General features: G+C 44.3%; 1 protein-coding gene across 2 annotated transcripts in view; it reads right to left on the bottom strand.

Moving 5' to 3' along the window:
* LOC138451357 (FXYD domain-containing ion transport regulator 5-like) overlaps positions 1-20,247 on the bottom strand; it is a 446,204-nt gene extending 425,957 nt beyond the window's left edge. For both annotated transcript variants that reach the window (XM_069604907.1, XM_069604906.1), the window contains exon 1: positions 20,068-20,247. The gene's annotated coding sequence lies outside the window, so the exon portion shown is untranslated. The remainder of the gene's footprint in view (positions 1-20,067) is intronic.
* Between the last annotated feature and the right edge of the window lie 268 nt (positions 20,248-20,515).

The raw sequence follows: 20,515 nt of genomic DNA on the forward strand, positions 1-20,515 counted from the left end.
GGGGCCATTGCTGACCCCATTGATGTGCTGGATATCTGTAAGTAATATTTGCCTTGAAATCTGAAATAATTATTAAAGAGTATTATTTTTTCTAATTCTATGGCAAATACTTTATTGGCCGGAAAGAATTCTTGTTGTAATAATATCCATTCCAGAGCTTCCAAACTTTCTTCATGTGGAATCGATGTGTATAGTGATTGGACATCTAATGTAAATAGAATCCAACTATCGTCAATTTGGTCAATGTTGTTTAGGACATTCAAAAAATGTGTAGTGTCTCTCAAATATGTGCAGGTAGCTTGCACAATTGGCTGGAGTAGTTTGTCCAAGTATCTTGATAAAGGATCAAACACACTCTCTGTGTCGCCACCGCGATTGGCCTGAATGGGGGATTCCCAAGATTTTTAAGGACTTTAGAAAGTCCATAAAATACTGGGAAAATGGGATTTTTGTTGGTCAGAAAATCTTTCGTCTTGTCCGTTATCCATTCTTCTGTTGCAGCCTTATTGACTATTTCTTCTACCAATCGTTGAATTTCCAAAGTAGGATCATGGTCCAGGATCATATATGTGTTGGTATCTTCAAGCAGAGATAAACATCCTTCTTTATATAGATTTACATCCATTATTACAATTGCCCCGCCTTTGTCTGCCGGCTTGATTTCAATTGTCCTGTCATTTGCTAGTTCCTTCAAAATTCTCACTTGATGTTTCCGGAGATTTGACTTTTCATGTCCATATATTTGATTGATTTTAGGTCCTTTTTCATCTTCATTTCGAAGAGGTCCAGTGTGGAATTTCTGACAATCGGACTAAATGTACTTTTGGCTTTCATTTCCAAACAGTCAAAGGTGGCTGATCTTCCCTGCATCGGTGGTATTGAATCAAAAAATAGCTTTAATTTCATCTTCCTAATGAACTTAAAAAGATTTACTTCTTCGTTGAAAAGATTAGTTTGAATCGTTGGTACAAAAGATAACCCTAAACCAAGGAGATCCAATTGTTGTTTCGTGAATATTTTACTTGAGATGTTTATAATCAACTTTGGGTGTTCTTTTTGCTCCTTAGCTTTGAAACTCCCTGCGAACCCCAGGAATACATGTTCCCCGCTCGCACAGGGCCTACCGTGTGTGAAACTCCCCACGTACTCCCGAAATGCACGCAGCCTGCTCGCACAGGCCCTACCGTGTGTGAAACTCCCCGCGAACCCCAGGAATACACGTTCCCTGATCGCACAGGACCTACCGCGTGTGAAACTTCCCGCGCACCCCTGAAATACACGTACCCTGCTCGCACAGGGCCTACCGCATGTGAAACTCCCCGCGTACCCCCAAATACACATAGCCTGCTTGCACAGGCCCAATCACGTGTGAAACTCCCCGCGAACCCCAGTAATACACGTAGCCTGCTCGCACAGGCCCTATCGCGTGTGAAACTCCTTGCGAACACCAAGAATACATGTTCCCCGCTTGCACAGGGTCTACCGCGTGTGAAACTCCCCGCGTACCCCCCCAAATACACGTAGCCTGCTCGCACAGGCCTTACCGCGTGTGAAACTCCCTGCAAACCCCAGGAATACACGTTCCTCGCTCGCACAGGGCCTACAATGTGTGAAACTCCCCGCTTACCCCCCCAAATACACGTACCCCGCTCGCACAGGCCCTACCGCGTGTGATAATTCCAGCGCACCCCAGGAATACACGTTCCCCGCTCGCACAGGGCCTACCACGTGTGAAACTCCCCACGTACCCCCCAAATACATGTAGCCTGCTCGCACAGGCCCTACCGTGTGTGAAACTCCCTGCGAACCCCAGGAATACACGTTCCCTGCTCACACAGGGCCTACAGTATGTGAAACTCCCCGCGTACCCCCCAAATACATGCAGCCTGCTCGCACAGGCCCTACCGCGTGTGAAACTCCCTGCGAACCCCAGGAATACACGTTCCCTGCTCGCACAGGACCTACTGCATGTGAAACTCCCCGCGTACCCCCCAAATACATGTAGCCTGCTCGCACAGGCCCTACCGCGTGTGAAACTCCCTGCGAACCCCAGGAATACACGTTCCCCACTCGCACAGGACCTACAATGTGTGAACTCCCCGCTTACCCCCCAAATACACGTACCCCGCTCGCACAGGCCCTACCGCGTGTGATAATTCCAGCGCACCCCAGGAATACACGTTCCCCGCTCGGCGTTTGCTGTGTAGCGGCCCTGTAAACTGGTCCAGGGATAGCGCAGCCCTTTTCACTGGATTGGGGATTTTGATGGCTTTTCCTAGCACGAGGGGCGTTCTTGGGGGCGTAACTGGCGCTGCGGGATGTTCTCTGCGCCAGGGCTCTTTTTGCCTTGGGAATTCCATGAATACGCAGTGCGCCAGAATGCTGTTTAGCGCACACGGCTGGTGCACTCTGGCGCACGATCCCTCTCTGCGCTGCTCGCGTGCGCTGCCTCTGCGCTGAAATCTATGAATTACCCCCTAAATGGGCCACATTAGGAGGTTGCTGGTAGGCGGTGGGCCACCGGCAACCCCTTAAAACCGGGATATCGGCGGTGGCAGTACGGTTATTTCCCATTCCCATGGAGTCTGTTGTGAATGGTGCCGGTGCTTCAGTGAATAACAATAACTACCAGGAGGTCAGGCCTGCCTGTAGTTCATTATCCCTACCGGTATATTTATAACTTGGCAGTCCAGAAAGAGTGCCGGTACATTGCTACCGGCACCTTTATTTCCAGACCGCCAAACTCTTAATGAGGCCCTAATAATGCCTATTAACGTATAACCTCCACAAAGAGTAAAACACATCCAAACCTACACAACTCTCAAGAACATTTCACATACCCTACATGGGGGCCAGGGTCAGGCATCTGACTCTGTTAAGATGGGATGCTGCACCTCTCAGCCTTGGGTAGGAGGCCTACCAGGGTGTTTACCACAGAGGCAGGGGGTGGGAGTTTATTGCTCTTTGGTAAGAACCCTGGATAGGATACAGCTAGGAATTCCCAGAGAGAGACAGCTAAATAAGGTGTTTTCCTTTAGGCCATCACAGTTAGGCAGTCAGTTGTAGATAATAACATTACCGATCTCCAGTGACAACAGTGGGATATAAGGGCACAGGTCTAGAGAGGGAAAATCCCATGGGAGACAAGAGTGAGAGGGATGTCTCTTAGAGTGACTCTTCTCCAAACGCTTAATAAAAACCATTCAACCTTCTTGAGAGTTGGTGTGTTCTTGAGGCATCTGTGGCCATGGCGATCAGAGTTTGCAATAAGAAACATCATGACCAAACATCTTATACATTCGGTGCTACCTTTAAACTTGCAGACATGCCCAAATTACAGCATAATGGATACAGAGGGATAGCTGGCTGCAAAAAGAGACCACAAATGTAAATACAAGGAAACGATGAGAGACCAACCAAATAACCCTAAAATGATCTGTGCATGCACACACCACACAGGAGTACTCAACACACCTTCAAGCAGGAATAGACAAACTCTCACTGCTCAGTAGAAAGGTTTGCTGACAGAAGAAAAGCTCTCCAGCAAAACACACCCTTTATCACCAAGTATGGACTGAAAAATGCGATATTCTTCCGAAATTTCAAATTGAATTCCTTAAAAAAGCTAGTTACCTTGTTAAATGGGGCTATTTTAGCCCATTTCAAGGCACTATGCTATAACAACATATTTTGTGAGCATGGACGTATCCAGTGCATCTGATAGGGTAGATAGGGATCGAATGTGGTGCTAACTTAAGTGGCAGGGAATTCCAGATGGTCTGTTGAGGCTTATAAGGTTACTCCAAAATGACACCCAAATTCAGGTTTGACTTAACGAAGAAGGTTCTCTGTCTCGTATTATAAACATGCACACTGGATTGAGACAGGGTTGCATCTTGGCGCCCATGTTTGTGATTTGATTTGGCAGACAAAGCAGAAATATGGGCAAATGTTAATTGTATTCCAGCTAAACTGGGAACAACCCCCTTCCACTGGCTGGCCTTTGCGGGTGGGCTGCTCTTTTTCAATTGTGCTCCACTAGGCTTACGAAGAAAACTAGATGCCTTTTCTATCTATGCCCATGTAAACAATTTCTTAATTAATGGTCCTAAATCAAAGATAATGATTTTAACTAATAAAAGGTCACCAACAATGATGAATTGGTCTGTCTGCAATATAAAACCAGAGAGAGTTGTTTCTATTTCTTATTTGAGTTTTTGATTTCCATCTCATAGTCTCGTAATTTGATTTTATAAAGGCTAAGGACCAGGATAAAGTCCCTAACATCTCAAATGAAGCATGTTTATACAAGGCTTTGCACATTTTCTTAACTCCCTATGATTACAATTTATGTTATGAAAAATGTCTTGGCAATTATCTGTGGCCTTGACATCATTCCATTAGATCTCAGTGTTTTACTTAATTTTATTGAGGACTCTTCCCAGAAAAAAACCTTAGGACCTCTGCACTCTATTCCCAACTTGGTTATCCAACATGTACTGAGATTACCGGCTGTAGAATGCAGAGTCTGATGAAAGAAATTAACTTCCTATGCCACTGTAATCAGTCCTCCAATTAATTTGCTATTTTGTGACTTTAATCAGGTTGTTATATGTAAATCTGTCACCTCACTTTTGGATGTTGCCAAATCACAAAACTCTCTTATGCATGAATTAAATTTCCAACGAGAAAGAATTGATTAAATATAAACCCTGAAAAATCAAAAAATGTGATTTTCAAACATCCTTTGAGAATCACTAAATCGTTCAGCTGGCGTTTGTACAACCAAAGGATACCTATTTCAAGGGAGGTAATCTATCTAGACTCGGCGGTCAGAGCTTTTCCAATGAAGGGTCATATAATGTCAACTTTGGGGGCAAAAATCTTGAATTTGGGGTCGCAAATGAAAAAAAGACTAAACAGATTTTGTAAATTCTTCATCGTCCCAGTCATTAGATTTTATATTGGTAAAATAATTCCAACATTACTATATGGTTTTGACACTAACCTGTAATAATTTCTAATCGACTGGGACAGAATAGAGGGGAAAATATGGAGATGAGTTTTGGGGCTGCCTAACTGTGTTCCAATTGCGTGTGAATGATACGAACTGGGTCTAAACTCATTCAAAGCATATCTGGAGTGAAAATGGATATCTGTGTACAGATCGATTCTCGATCCTCCATTGCCTTCCCTATATGAAGATGTGGCTGTCTCAGTACAGGGGCTCTCTAATGTATATCTGAACACCTTGAAAGACAAATGTATTAACAGCTTGCTATGGTCGGATAGTACACCAGATACACTGATCCAAAATCCTTTGAAGGTTAAGGAATCCATAAAAAGCATGAATTGGATCAGGACTATTGAATTGATGAGATCAGCTAAAATCTCTGCACTTTTACCTACTTAAGGAAGTCTCCAGAGCCGGTCAGTAGAGCGGACTACTTGAAATTCCGATTAAATCTGCTGCCAACTCTAGAAATACAACACATAAGAGATGCAGCAGAGATCTCAACCAATATTTGTCAAAAATGTAACAGGCCTGAAATACAGTCCCTAAAACATCTGTTGGTTAGGTGTCCAGGGACACTGAACCAGAGGGTTCATATGTCACACAGATTTGTTCATCATGTTTGGTTTCTGGAAACAGAATGCTTTTGGAAAAGAATAGCCTCTGGGAACAACGTCTTTTTAATATTTGAAGTGGTGAGGTTGCTGAAAGAATTAAATTTAATAAGATAGCAATAAGAGCTATATTATATTAGACCTAGAAGAGAAAGGGGCCCTAGTTGGGTCAATGTTGGAAAATATTCATAGTATTATAGATTTAGCTTACTGCCTTGGTTGGATAGTCATTTTGAGAGTGAGATGATGGGAAATTCACTTTTCTTCTGTTTTAATTAATTCTTGTTTTAAAGGGATAGTGAATATGTTTTACTTTCTTTTCTTTGTTCTTGTTTTATTCATTTATAACAACCATGTGTATACTTAAAATGCTTTGTTGTTCTGATTGATTTTTCTTCACATGTGACTATGTATTTGTGAAATGTTGTATTTGACTATAACACTATAAAAGAAAATTTTAAAAAAATAATTGATTAATTGTCTTGCCCGGGCAAAAAGAACACATTTTGAGAGCGACTGGAGGCTCGCCATAGAGAATTTGAATAACTATTCTCTCTATTTGGAATAGTCCACATTTTTTAGAAGGCAAGATTCTCTCTCAAGATATATTTATCTCTTTCCCTGTGACATGGCTAGAATGATCTATCTTAGATTTGAGCTAAATCAGGTACCCAGTTTGGAGTGTTTGGGGGCCGGACTGGGCTTGGTAAAGGAAAAAAGGCTGTAGGCTTTGTAGAATGGAATCTCTGGAAACAATGAAGCATCTTATTTTCTATTGTTCTAGTACGACCAATCTTAAAGTGATTTGTTCTCAGGGGATGTCTGATTTTAAGTTTGTACATGCGGATGAACGACTATGATTTAGATGAATGGAACGAGAGAACATTTCCCTATTGCTTGCACATACTAGATTTGTAACCCTTTTATATGAAATGGTATCTATTGATCATGTACATTTTGCTTAATTTTATGTGAATATACTTGAATCAAGATGTACTCCTGTTTTATATGTAATATTTTGTATCTTGTCTATATTATTAATTCTGCACACATTGTGTAAGGTTATTTTTTTAAACCCATCACAATAAAGAAATTAATAAATAATGCAGGATCCCTCAGACAACCACGGGTCCAACCCAACATGTTACCTATTAGAACTATTTGATGGGGAACTGGTACCACGTAGGAGGTTCCCAGATAAATACACAAATACAGAGCATCACCACATATGGACATCCTGGACTGTGAATTGGTCCTCATCCACCTTAATTTCAGCCCCAGACTAATTTACAACTGCTGTTTACATACAGACCACCTGAATACTATCTCACTTTCGCAGAGGCTCACATACTCAGTCGACAACCTAGTGGTGGATCAAGATCACCTAGTTAAACCTATTGTGATTTACGTGGCTGTGAAAGCTGTGTCTCCCCTTTCTCTTTTCTTCCCTCCACACTCTCCTCACCTGAGTCCTCAGAGTCACCGGTGTTCTGTAGGTTTCGCCGGCTCAGGTAATCCCGTTGTTTTTTAGGTAGCACTTGCCTGTCTCGGTGAGAAGCCACAGTGACCGCTGACTGGACAGCCGTCCTGGGACCCCTTGACCGGGAACAGGCCGGACAAGAAAGGGAAAAACCCACAAGTGGGAAAAAACCCTTAGGAAGTTCTGGTAAAGAGGAGTGGGACGAATCGAACTGGAAGCTGATGCGTGATCCACTGGTTAGAACTCAGGAGGGATATCCAATGCTCCAAAGAATGGTGGAAGGAACCAGGCCACGGATAAGTTGGGAGCGGTGAGAGAAAGAGAAAAGAAAACTGATGGACAGAGAAAAAAGGAAAACTGGAGAGCCGCGAGAGAAAAGAGCGGCAAAGCGAAAGGATAAAAATAGCACGCCCGCCGCCGGAGCGGCGAGTCTAGAAAGAGAAAAAAACGAAGAAGAGCCGAAGGATCGGCAAGTACAAAATGCTGCAAAAAGCAAAAAACTGCCGCTGTAATCAAACAGCGAAATAGGTAAGAGGAAAAGAACTCCTATACCAAAAATGAGGAGTGAGCAAGCAAAGGAGACCCGCTGCAAGTCGAGGCTAGCAGAGGGCAACGCTGGAGAGCGCAAAAACACGAGCCGCTGGAGAGAGCGCCAGCAACGGTTGAAACGCAGCGACTGTCGGGCTTGGATGACAGATAAACTGCCGGCAGTGCTGTGATTGGTGGTGGTAGGTACTAGATACAAAGAAAGGACTAAATGGCTCTACCTGCCGGAGAGCCTCCAACGTGGAAGGAGCCGCCATCCGCGGTAGCGGTTGCGGATGACAGTATGACCCCCTCCCCACCTAACCGCCCCAGGCTTCCCCGGATAGCGGCGGTGAAAAGTAGCCAATAACCTTGGTGCATGAACCTGAGAAGCCGGTTCCCATGAGTCCTCCGACTCCGGGTATCCCTTCCAGGACAGAAGGTACTCAAGACGTCCACGATAATACCTGGAATCACGGATCTTAGATACCTCATATTCCTCAGGCTCCGAGGACTTTGCTAGTATAGATCTGGGGATAGTTCTCTGGTGAAGATCGGGATGGTAAGGTTTGAGAAGAGAGGAATGAAAGACCGGGTGAATGCGGTGAAGAGAGGAAGGAAGCCGAAGGCGGAAAGCTACAGGATTCACTTTAGAGAGAATAGTGAAAGGTCCCAGAAAACGAGGAGACAGTTTAGAAGGCCTTGTCCATCTAGGTAGAAACTTGGTGGATAACCACACCTGATCCCCTGGCTTCCAAACAGGACATTCTTTCCGATGTTGATCGGCACTGGATTTCGTCCGTCTTCTGCTAATCTCTAAACTCCGCATAGCAGAGGTTTGGGCCTCCTTGATATTTCCTAATACCTCTTCCACTGTAGGGGAGTTAGTATAACTGGGAACCTCCGGAAATACTGCACGAGGGTGAACCCCGTAAGTGCAGTAGAAAGGAGAGAGTTCTGTCGAGGAATGTCTAGTATTGTTGTATGAGAATTCCGCTGTGGGAAGCAGCGATACCCAGTTGTCCTGATGTTGAGAAATATAACACCTTAAGTATTGTTCCAGTGTTGCATTAAGGCGTTCCGTCTGACCATTGGTCTCTGGGTGAAAACCTGAAGACAGAGCTCTTTCAATGCCCAAACGGTGGCAGAAGGCGGTCCAAAACTTTGAGATATACTGACTTCCCCGATCCGAGATTATCTTATCGGGAAGACCATGTAGCTTGAATATATCTCGAGAGAAAACCTCCGCCATCTTAGCAGCAGTGGGCAGACCAGGAAGGGGAGAAAAATGAGCCAACTTTGAAAAAGCGTCTACTGTGACCATGATGCAGGTACAGGATTCCGAAACAGGCAAATCAACTATGAAATCGGTCGATATAAGACCCCAAGGGCGCGTTGGAAGTTTGACCTGAGTGAGCAGACCCAATGGTTTTCCTAGGCGGTACTTGGCTCTGGCACAAATTGGACAAGTGTTGACATACTCGTATGTCTCCTTTCTAGCATTTGGCCAAAGAAATGTTCTAGAGAGAAGTTCCAAAGTACTCTCAGGTCCTCTATGGCCGGCCGAGCGAGAGTCGTGACTCCACTTTAGAATTCTCGAACGAAGAGGACCCGTGGGGATGTAAAATTTCTGTTTGTAGAATAACCAGTCACCTCTTTGTTGAAAAGGAGAGGTGTTACGTAGGGGTATTTGAAGTCTTTCCTGAGTGAGGGCAGTCTTCACTTCTTTGAGGAAAGAACCAACCAAGGCCAGAATTTGGTTGCGTTTGAACATGGATTCCCTCTTTACTTCCAAGTGTTCCTTGGTAGAGTCTTTGCGGGATAAGGCATCCGCCAGACTGTTCTGGGATCCCGGGATATACGAGACTTGGAATTCAAACTGTGCGAAGTGATGTGCCCACCTGGCCTGTCTGGAATTTGAACATTCCAATTCTTGTAATACCTTGAGGTTCTTGTGATCGGTCCTAATCAGAAAAGGATGTCTGGCTCCTAGCAGGAGATGGCGCCACTCTTCGCAGGCTAGTTTCATGGCCAGAAGTTCTTTCTCCAGTACCGAATAGTTGAGCTGGCTGGGAGAAAGGGTCTTTGACATGTAGGCTACGGGGTGTTCCGCTCCTTGGATAAACTGGAGAAGCACCGCTCCTACAGCTACCGCAGACGCGTCCGTTTCCAGAACAAAAGGTTTTGATTGATCCGGATGCTGGAGAATGGGAGCAGTACAGAACAATCTTTTGAGAAAGTTGAAGCTTTTCTCTGCTTCCTCAGACCAAAAAAAAGGAATAGCCTCCTTCTTGAGTAAGCGCGTAATCGGGTATACTACCTCTGAAAAGTCTGAAATGAATCTGCGGTAGTAGTTGGCTAGTCCTAGGAATCTCTGGACTTCTCGGACTGAAGTAGGAGCTGGCCAATCCAGAATTGCATCCACCTTGGTTTGGTCCATGGCCACCCCTTCCTCTGAAAGAATGAATCCGAGATAGTGAACTGAGGATACTGCAAATTTACACTTCCCGCTCTTGACTAGCAACTGATTTTTCTGAAGGCGAGACAGTACTTGTGTGACATGTTGAACGTGTTCCTCCTGGGTAGGGGAGAAAACCAGAATGTCATCGAGGTAGATGATGACTGAGACTGACAGCAGATCAGAGAATAGCCTGTCCATGAACCTTTGGAATATAGCCGGTGCATTCACTAGGCCGAACGGCATTACTCTGTACTCAAACAAACCGAATGGAGTTCGAAAAGCCGTCTTCCATTCGTCCCCCTCGGTGATGCGAAGCAAATGATACGCATTTCGGAGATCCAATTTTGTAAATATTCGAGCCCCTTGTACTGCCTCAATAATGTCGGTTATGAGTGGCATGGGATACCGGTCACGGATTGTAACCTTATTGAGGCCCCGGTAATCGATACAGGGTCGAAGATCAGTCGAGTCTTTTTTCTTAATGAAGAACAGGGAGGCGCCAGCAGGCGACTTCGAAGGTCTAATAAGACCGTTCTCCAAGTTGGTATCTAGATAGTCTCTTAATGCCTTCTTCTCGGCCTGAGAGAGAGAGAACATGCGCCCAAATGGTACCAGTGCATTAGGTTCGAGATCGATTGCACAGTCTTCTGGTCTATGGGGAGGTAGCTGAGCGTGAAGGTTCTCTTGAAATACCCCGAAATATCTTGCACAGAAACTAGGAAGCGCGTGAATACCTATATGATCCTTGGAGAGAACTCTGATAGACTGTTGATCCGCCCTGGTATCGGGAGGAAAACAGTGTACCGAACAGTAAGTAGAGCAAAAGCTTAGTCGATTTTCCGTCCAGTCGATATACGGATTATGCCTGCGCAGCCAGGGAATGCCTAAGATTATGGGGAAATGTGCGGCTCTAATGATGTCGAACTGCAGGTTTTCTGTGTGTTGGTTGATGACCATGGAGAGTTGTTCAGTGGTATGAGTGATTAATCCGGATGACAAAGGTGTACCGTCCACTCCTTCTACCTTCTGACCCACCTTCCGTACTATCCGTGTGAGCCCCATCTTGTCTGCCCACAGAGTGTCCACGAAGTTTCCGGCCGCTCCACAATCCAATAAGGCTAATGTTTCTACCAGTCTTCCATTCAAATTCAAGGTAACAGATAGTACCATCAGTCTGGAATCCTCTTGGGATTCTGACGCTGATACCGAAAGTGTGACATAGGGACGCTGAAAAAGATCTGAATACCCCCGGCTGCCCGTCCCTATTGGCGCCGAGGGTAATCGTTTCCCACCTTCTTCTCCGGTACTTCAGAGCAGTCCTTCAGTACATGTTGATCGGAACCACAATAGGCGCACAACCCATTTTCTCTTCTTCGCCTTCTCTCCGCTGACGATAGAGGTGCTCTGGTAGCTCCGATCTGCATCGGTTCTTCGCTTGGAGTAGAGGTGAATCGTCCAGAAGGAGAGTGTGAAGGAGGGTTCATGAGATTTCCTGGTCCTCTTTGTTTCCTGCGTTCTGTCCTTCTCTCTTGGAGACGGTATTCAATGTGGAGCGCGGCAGCAAGTAAGTCTGGAAATGTGGGAGAGCGTGGAGATCTGGCTAACTCATCTTTGATCTCCTCTCTCAACCCTCTTCGGAATACAGCGTATTGTGCTTGTTCGGACCATCCTGCTCCTGCCGCCAGTGTCTTAAAAGAGGAAATATATGACAGCACATCCAGTGCACCCTGTCGTGCATCCAGCAGGTCCTCACCTGCAGTAAAAGATAGTTCAGGTCGCTCGAAAGTCTGTTTCAATAGGTTCTGGAAACCTGAGCAATCCTGTAGAATAGCATTGCTGCTCGTAACTAGCGGAGTAGCCCAGGCTAAAGCATTCCCTGTCATATTGGAGATCATGAAACCTACTCTGGCTTGATCTGTAGAGAAGGTGTGTGGTCTGAAGGTAAAATATACATTGCAGGCTTCCAGGAATTCCTTCACCCTTTTAGGTGAGCCATCAAATCTTCCTGACGAAAGAGTCATAGGAGGCAATTCCGGAGGATGTGAGGGTTCCCGGACCGCTACCATTTGCTTTAGAAGGGCATTCTCCGACTTTACCCCCTGTAATTCCAGTGACATGGCCTGAAAAGCCTTCCATAATTCTTGGACTTGTTCTTCGGCAGACATCTTGGTCCTAGATGGCGTTTCAATCTGTGATTTACGTGGCTGTGAAAGCTGTGTCTCCCCTTTCTCTTTTCTTCCCTCCACACTCTCCTCACCTGAGTCCTCAGAGTCACCGGTGTTCTGTAGGTTTCGCCGGCTCAGGTAATCCCGTTGTTTTTTAGGTAGCACTTGCCTGTCTCGGTGAGAAGCCACAGTGACCGCTGACTGGACAGCCGTCCTGGGACCCCTTGACCGGGAACAGGCCGGACAAGAAAGGGAAAAACCCACAAGTGGGAAAAAACCCTTAGGAAGTTCTGGTAAAGAGGAGTGGGACGAATCGAACTGGAAGCTGATGCGTGATCCACTGGTTAGAACTCAGGAGGGATATCCAATGCTCCAAAGAATGGTGGAAGGAACCAGGCCACGGATAAGTTGGGAGCGGTGAGAGAAAGAGAAAAGAAAACTGATGGACAGAGAAAAAAGGAAAACTGGAGAGCCGCGAGAGAAAAGAGCGGCAAAGCGAAAGGATAAAAATAGCACGCCCGCCGCCGGAGCGGCGAGTCTAGAAAGAGAAAAAAACGAAGAAGAGCCGAAGGATCGGCAAGTACAAAATGCTGCAAAAAGCAAAAAACTGCCGCTGTAATCAAACAGCGAAATAGGTAAGAGGAAAAGAACTCCTATACCAAAAATGAGGAGTGAGCAAGCAAAGGAGACCCGCTGCAAGTCGAGGCTAGCAGAGGGCAACGCTGGAGAGCGCAAAAACACGAGCCGCTGGAGAGAGCGCCAGCAACGGTTGAAACGCAGCGACTGTCGGGCTTGGATGACAGATAAACTGCCGGCAGTGCTGTGATTGGTGGTGGTAGGTACTAGATACAAAGAAAGGACTAAATGGCTCTACCTGCCGGAGAGCCTCCAACGTGGAAGGAGCCGCCATCCGCGGTAGCGGTTGCGGATGACACCTATATACATTGATGTTTTGTTTGAAGAAGAACATGTTACTTCTACCAAATTATTGTGCTCCTGCATGGCCAGCCTTCACCTTAAACAAATGGTCAAAGGGGAACACACTAAGCAAGACACACCTTGAACACGATTTTCAGCAAAGGAGGTCTGATGACTACAGATCCACCTCCTGTGGAGCGACCATCCCATAGTACCATTTGTGATCAGTCACTCTAAATGCGCGTTCCCTATTCAGAATGGACTAGACACCACCGGCAGAAGTAGGAAACCCCTCAATCAAATAAGTCCAACTCAAATAGAGAACATGAATCCAATCACTTAACCTGCATATCATCAGCTAAACAGGATTACAGAAGCCCTTGACATCCTAACATATATAAAACAATTCCCAAAGGAGCATCAAAATGGTTCAAGCCCCAATTTCATACCCTGTGAAAAACTAACGGAAAACTAGAGCAAGCAAAAAGTATAAAGACTAACAGCAGCTGCTGTGCCAAATAACAGTGACAGACACAGCACTACAAAGTACCAATTCTATAGGCCAAGACTTTACAATGTGCTGAATGCATCAGAAAAGGAAGCACCTCACAGAAAGACATTTTCAAAATCATCAAGGAAATGAGAAGCCCAACCTCCTGCACCAAACCCCTACAGCTATGCAACAGCACCACCAATACCTTCTGAAAGAAAGTTCAAAGACGTCAGCAACCCCTAAATTCAGCACTAATCAACAGGAATGATACTCTTGATAAATAAACCCCACCAACAATCATAACACTCAATAATTTCAAGACCATTTCTGAGGCTGATTTCTCAAAACTTGTGAAGAACAGCATCACAGCGGGCTAGCCAACAGGCCCTCTGCCCAACTGGCATATATAAATGAACTCTAAGCAAGGAAGATCTAGCCTATTACTACAGTAATCTCATGAAGTCTTCAATGGAAACCAGAATAGTTCCAAGAAAAGAGATGCCATGTTAAACCACTCTTCAAAAGCACCACTGGAAACATGGATGACCCAACAAACACTTTCCAGTATGCCATACTCATCTAAAATCAAGAAAGGTTGTTTCAAGTCCAACACTGGACCATGTTGAGCCAGCAACAACTCAATACAAGAAGGTTTTAGAACATTATGTGGAACTGAGTCTGCCTTCTAACCCATTAAGGATGATCTTAAAATGAATGCAGATGCCAACATCACCTCTGCCCTCATACTCTTTGACATCTCATCAGCTTTGCCCCCATGCAAGCACACCTAGAGAGGCTATAAGAAGCAGGAATGTGCAAACCCACACTACAATTGATAAGATCCTTCTGCACAGACACAATGGAAACTACCTGGCTACCCCCCCAATGAATTTTTACTTCTGCAACATAGCTTCTGGCGTACCACAAAAAACACGCCTATCACCATTCTTCAACATATACATTTGCCCACCAATAAAATGCATTAAACAATCCTAACACAACTGCTACAATTACACAGATGTCACAATAAACATTTTCAAAATGACCACCAACCAGACACAGGCACCTCCCTCACCAAAACTCTCATTCCAAGTAAATACCTAGACGACTAACAATGATCTTAAACTAAACCCTGACAAGAAGGAATTGATGATCCTTCATTACAATGTTCCTGCACAAGTAGCACGTCCCTGGCCTACAGAAATGGGCACCTGCCAGGAAATCTCAAAGGTGAACAAAAATGTTGACGTTCTTATAGGCAGTGGATTCACATCTGTACTACAAATCAATGCATTGGTAAAGAACTGTTTCTGCCACCTACACTTGATCAGGGGAATGATGCCCTTCCTCACCTTGAACACACGACACTAACCATCACATCCCTGGTATATGAACAATCAACTTTATAAACAGCATATACCTCGAACCTACCAAGAAATATCAACACATCCAGAACCAGAAGCACACCTCTTCTTTTTAGATTCGAGAGTAGGGAACACATTACTCCAGCTCTCGATCACTCCACTGGTCAAGATAAGCATTAATTTAAACTCACTCTGCATTGCCCAAAGACTCCTTTAGGCCCAAAGAGCTGAATTCAACCCCAACCATCCTCTACCAACCAAAAAGAAATCTGAGAGCAGACCCCGCTGGTAGTACTGGCATCATTTTGAATGGTGCCGGTGCTATCGACCTCCCCATTCCCATTGAGCCCTATGGGCCTCAAATGGGAATGGGGAGTAAAAGTTTCCGGCCCCTGGCAATGGGGAAATACAGGGTCCGCCGGGGTTGTAATGGTCCTGCATTTCCCCATTGCCAGGGGCTGGAATAATTCACAAGTTTTACTGGCAAGCTACCGAGAAACAAAAGAGCACTTTTCAAAGGTTTGGTCTGATCGAAGCTGTGATATTTCCAATTTTGAAAAAGGAACAGAAAAAATCTAATATCTGAACTTTCCAAGATACACTGTGAAGCTTAACAACAGCTACAAATAGCCACTTTTGGAATTACCCTAGATAGAACTATTGTTTCTGTGCTAATAAAAGCTGAAAAGGAACTGATAGAGAAAAACTGTGGTATTCTAAGACAACTGCTTAATGCTATATTGCATCTCGCCAAGCAATGATGCTTCTCCATGGACACAAAGGATTGGAGAATACGTCCAATGAAGGACATTTTTGTGAGTTACTGTAGATGATGTCCAAGTATGACAATGTTTTAGCACAGCATTTTGCTCATGGTAAGCGGAATGATACCTATTCGAGCCATGACATTCAGAATGATTTCATTAGTGCACTTGTGAAAGAGGCAATGCGTGTTATCCTTGAAGAAGTTAAAATGGTCAAATTTTATAGTGTCATTGTTGACTTTACAATAGATGTCAGCAGAACTGATACATTTTCTTTATCTCTGACATGTATGTCAGACACTCTGATATGTGACATCATCTTGTCATGCAGATGAACATTTTGTAACATTTGCTGAACTTCCTGGAGAATGATCAGCAGACTTTTAAAAATTGTTGACATTGACTTTAGAGTCCCTGGAACTTGATGTTTCCTTAATCCATGGGCAGGGGTATGATGGTGCAAGCACTATTTCTGTGTGTATTGCTGGATTCAAGCATGTGTAAAAGAAGTCTCACCCAAAGCTATATATGTTCACAGTTGTGCCCAATATTTAAACCTTGTGCTAATTGATGCCGCACACTCATTTATAAAAGGAAAGTTATTTTTTGGTGCACTTGAGCCACTATACACTTACTTTACAAGAAGTCTGCCTCGCTTGAAAGTTCTGAAGGAAGGGCAATAGGAGCATAATAATAATAATTATTATTATTATTATTATTATTATTATTTAGCATTTATATATAGCGCTACGAACCCTCAGGTATCTGAGCGCTGCTTATTAGCCATGATGTGTGGTGCTCATTTATTGATCTCGGAAGGATGAAAGGCTGAGTTTGGTCCTGCCCGGTTTCGAACCTGCGTCAGTAGGCTCTGCACAGATGGCAAGGCGAGCGCTCTACTCTCTGTGCTATGGGACCAGCTGACCTACAGGAAAAAGCCCTGTCATTAAAAAAGCTATCTGACACTAGATGGGGTAGTCGTAAAAGGGCAGTAGATTCTGTGAAACAAAACGTACCAATTAGCACAGCATTGCCCCGAATATCCACTGGATACATCCCAAATGCAAATGGAAAATCACTTTGGGATGCACAGGGGCTCGGGAACACAATTGAAACCTTAGAGTTTAAATTCTTAATATGTTTTGGCACAAAGTACTGTAAACTGTGCATACACTGTCAACATATTTGCTAACTGCAGAAAACATGGTTGTGACATGCAAGGAATTGAAACAGATGTGAGAAAAAAAGAGTGTGGGACATAAACACACTTTCAAGAAAAAAGGAAGAAGGCTAAGTAAATCTTTCACGATGAAGCAGCTGTTGATAATCCTTTTGCGAGTGGGAGGCAGCCATTCAAAGTAGAAACATTCTATGTCCTTGTTAACAGTTTTGTTGCTCAGATGACAGTGAGGTTTCAATATTTTAGAAATACTGTCCATGCATTCTCAGCATGGAACCTAAGCATTTTACTAGCTCAGATAATACAGACACATTCAAAGATTTAGCTACAGTTTATGCAAGTGATGTCTCTGTGCTCGACGCAGAGGAAGAGTATTCTTCTTTTTGTGCAATGTATGCGGAAATATTCACTGACAACAAGTAATTAATAATAAATAATGTGCTGCCTTTCTTGATAGACAATGATATACAGGCTGTTTACCCAAGTTCTAATTTGTGCATAATATTTCTCACTTGTAAGTAGTGCCGCTGCAGAACGAGGTTTTAGCAGGCTGAAGTTGATCAAGTTACTTACAAACATGGGAGAAGAGAGACTTTCAAATGTAGCCTTCCGAAGTATTGAAAGAGACCTGGCTGACTCTATGGACTCTGATAAAGTAATTCAGACATTTACTTCAAAGAAAACCTGCAGAAAGGCTTTGTAGCACAGATACTCCATAGGTTTATTGCCACAGCAGAGGGCCTCTTGGTCCTAATCTGTCGCAACAAAACATCTTCAAGCACATAAGTCTTCCGTAGCCTACCGCCGCATGGGACACAATCTCATTGTCACCTTACATTTGAAGGCACAGTTTCGTCCTCATTACATATTTATGTTTGTGTGCATTTATTGAGTCCTTGTTATGCAGCAAGCATTTGATATGAGGGATATTTATTTTCAGCTCAAGTGTTTGGGCACATGTTGGCTTTTTGGTACTAAGAAATGTTTACAAAAGATATTGCACTGATGCACTCAGCGAATAATGACAATTACATTGAAGGATTTATACAATTGTACTTGAGTTGTTTTCAGGACCCATATGTCTGTTACTGGGACAAAAGTTTTTTTTTTTTATTTCGATCTGTCACAGCACATACCTTGAATGGTCCGTAGTTTCTTTCCTAATATCAGCCTGTGATACGAGGGATTTTTGGACAAAGTCCTACCCTGCATTTGAAGAAACAATCTCACTGTAATTATGTGTATGTTTTATGTTTGTGTGAATTTAAGTATCTAATTTAGTGCCTATGATAAAGTATTTGTATCATCAGAGTATTTTATTTTAAACTCAAATGTCTGAACAAATTATTTTATTTTATTTATTTATATTGATGATATGGCTTGTTTGTGCCAGAGAATCCAGGAAAATTATGTTAACATTTTTCAGTTCCAGTCTGTGATTTTGCATTGCGGTGCCCTGGTTACCACCAGCAAGGTATGGTATATTGGTTTCTTGTGAATGTTTGTTGAATTGTTCTTTTTTGCCTTGCTGATGGATCTGTTTCATATCTCTAGATTTTATTGTCAAATTCAAATTAAATTTTAATTGGACGTTCTCTCCATAACAAATGTGTGGAGTGTGGCCAACTGATAATAGATGTGGGCTTGTAGAAGTGTAAGGTTTTATAAATTAAATATAAGATCTATGTGATTTAATGATTTCCATTACAGAGAATGTTTTTTTTCTGAACCCAAACAACAAAAATACTGTTTTTTTTATTGTTTTTTGGAGGTCCCTCCTCAAGCTACCTGATTTTCTATAAGCCTAAGCCCACCCCACCCCACCCCTACCCGTTGTACCCCCTGACCCCACCCCCACATACCTTTTTAGCAAATATTCTGTTTTTTTCGTGGTTCATGTATTCAGTAAAAAATCATTCCCTGTAATGTATTCGGTTAAATCACTGGATACCGGAATATATATCGGGTAAAAAAACTGCCAGTTTTGCCTTGAATATTCAGCATTCCAATTAGCAGTTGCAGACATTGAAGGGGAAAATAACGCTGAAACATAGACATTATATTAATTGTTTAAATATATAATTGCACACCAAATAAATGCTGCAACATAACTACATAATGCACGAAAAAGTATACCTCCCTATCAACAGCTCCTAGTTATACCAGCAAAATTAAGGAAATGGTAGTGACCCTGGGCCCCCAACCCCTCTCTGATCCGACCGGGACGGTGCCCTTCTGAGTAGACTCCGCCCCCCTCCCCCCCCTCCTCACCCCGCCCCCTCGAACCCCGCATGAAACCCTGGTTCCGCCACTGCTTGCTGACGCCATGATGAGACCTCATGCGCATCACTCATTAATGTATAGCAAGGGTTAAACAGTATGCCTTATACCACGAGACATCAATCACAGGGTCCCTTGACATGCAGTCAAAATAAGCGAGCACAGCCTATCACCTCCGCAAAGCGTCTACGGGCCCTTCATAACCAGAGTGAGCTATGCGGCCTGGGGAAAAGCCATGCCCTGTTCTTTTTTCCATGTAAACACCTTGAGATCCACAATACCATTACAATGGACCTCATACCCAGTTACGATTAACACATTGGCAGTGTTACACTGCATAGCATAACCTCTAGATGTCTGTCCAGTTAACCTGGCAGTGCAGTTTGAGACGTATTCGGCTGATGCGGGTCGGGTGCGCACAGCGGTCACAAAACGGCATTTTTCGAAAAAAGCTGCTGCGTGTAATGTACTGTATTACAACAAGAAGGCAGGAGCAGCATTAGTAGTTATTTAAACAGCAACTGATCCTGGGTTACACGCAGTGTTAGAATAAGAAATCGTGGGTCTCTACGATGTGACCCCCGTGCAGCCAACGAGAAGATGTGTGTTGTCTGACTGGGAAGAGCCTCCCGCACCTGGCACTGAGACCTCTTTCGTGGCTTTGCCGGCAGCCAGCCAGGTGCAGGTGCGGCCTGCCGTTGGCCTTGCCCAGTACACACGCGCCCTCGAGGCTGCACTCGTGGCGCCATGCCTGCTCCAGCAGATGTCATTTATGGTGTAGTGGAAGAGCAGTACCTGTGAAATCTTACCTTTTAGTTGAAAAATGCCGCTTTTGGCGGTGGATGTCTCCCTTAAAGCTGACTCGAGAGCGCGTGTGAGGAGAAGATGAGAAGGGGGCAGCGCCGGCGTCTCTGTGTTAGGGTTGGAAGTGGAACCAGTGTGTGTTGACGCGTTTCCTTTACCACATCCTTGCATTACTCACTTGGCAGGGGCCCTTGACTATCCTGAGCAGTCGCTGCATGGGGGGGGGGGGGAAGAGAGAGAGAGAGAGAGAGAGAGAGAGAGAGAGAGAGAGAGAGAGAGAGAGAGAGAGAGATGAAGAGAGAGAGAGAGAGAGAGAGAGAGAGAGAGAGAGAGAGAGAGAGAGAGAGAGAGAGAGAGAGAGAGAGAGAGGAGAGAGAGAGAGAGAGAGAGGAGAGAAGGGGGGAGAGAAGAGAGAGAGAGAGAGAGAGAGAGAGAGAGAGAGAGAGGAGAGAG

Source organism: Ambystoma mexicanum, chromosome 1p (assembly GCF_040938575.1).
Source record: "Ambystoma mexicanum isolate Mex_15411 chromosome 1p, UKY_AmexF1_1, whole genome shotgun sequence".
NCBI classification, from domain to species: Eukaryota; Metazoa; Chordata; class Amphibia; order Caudata; family Ambystomatidae; genus Ambystoma; species Ambystoma mexicanum.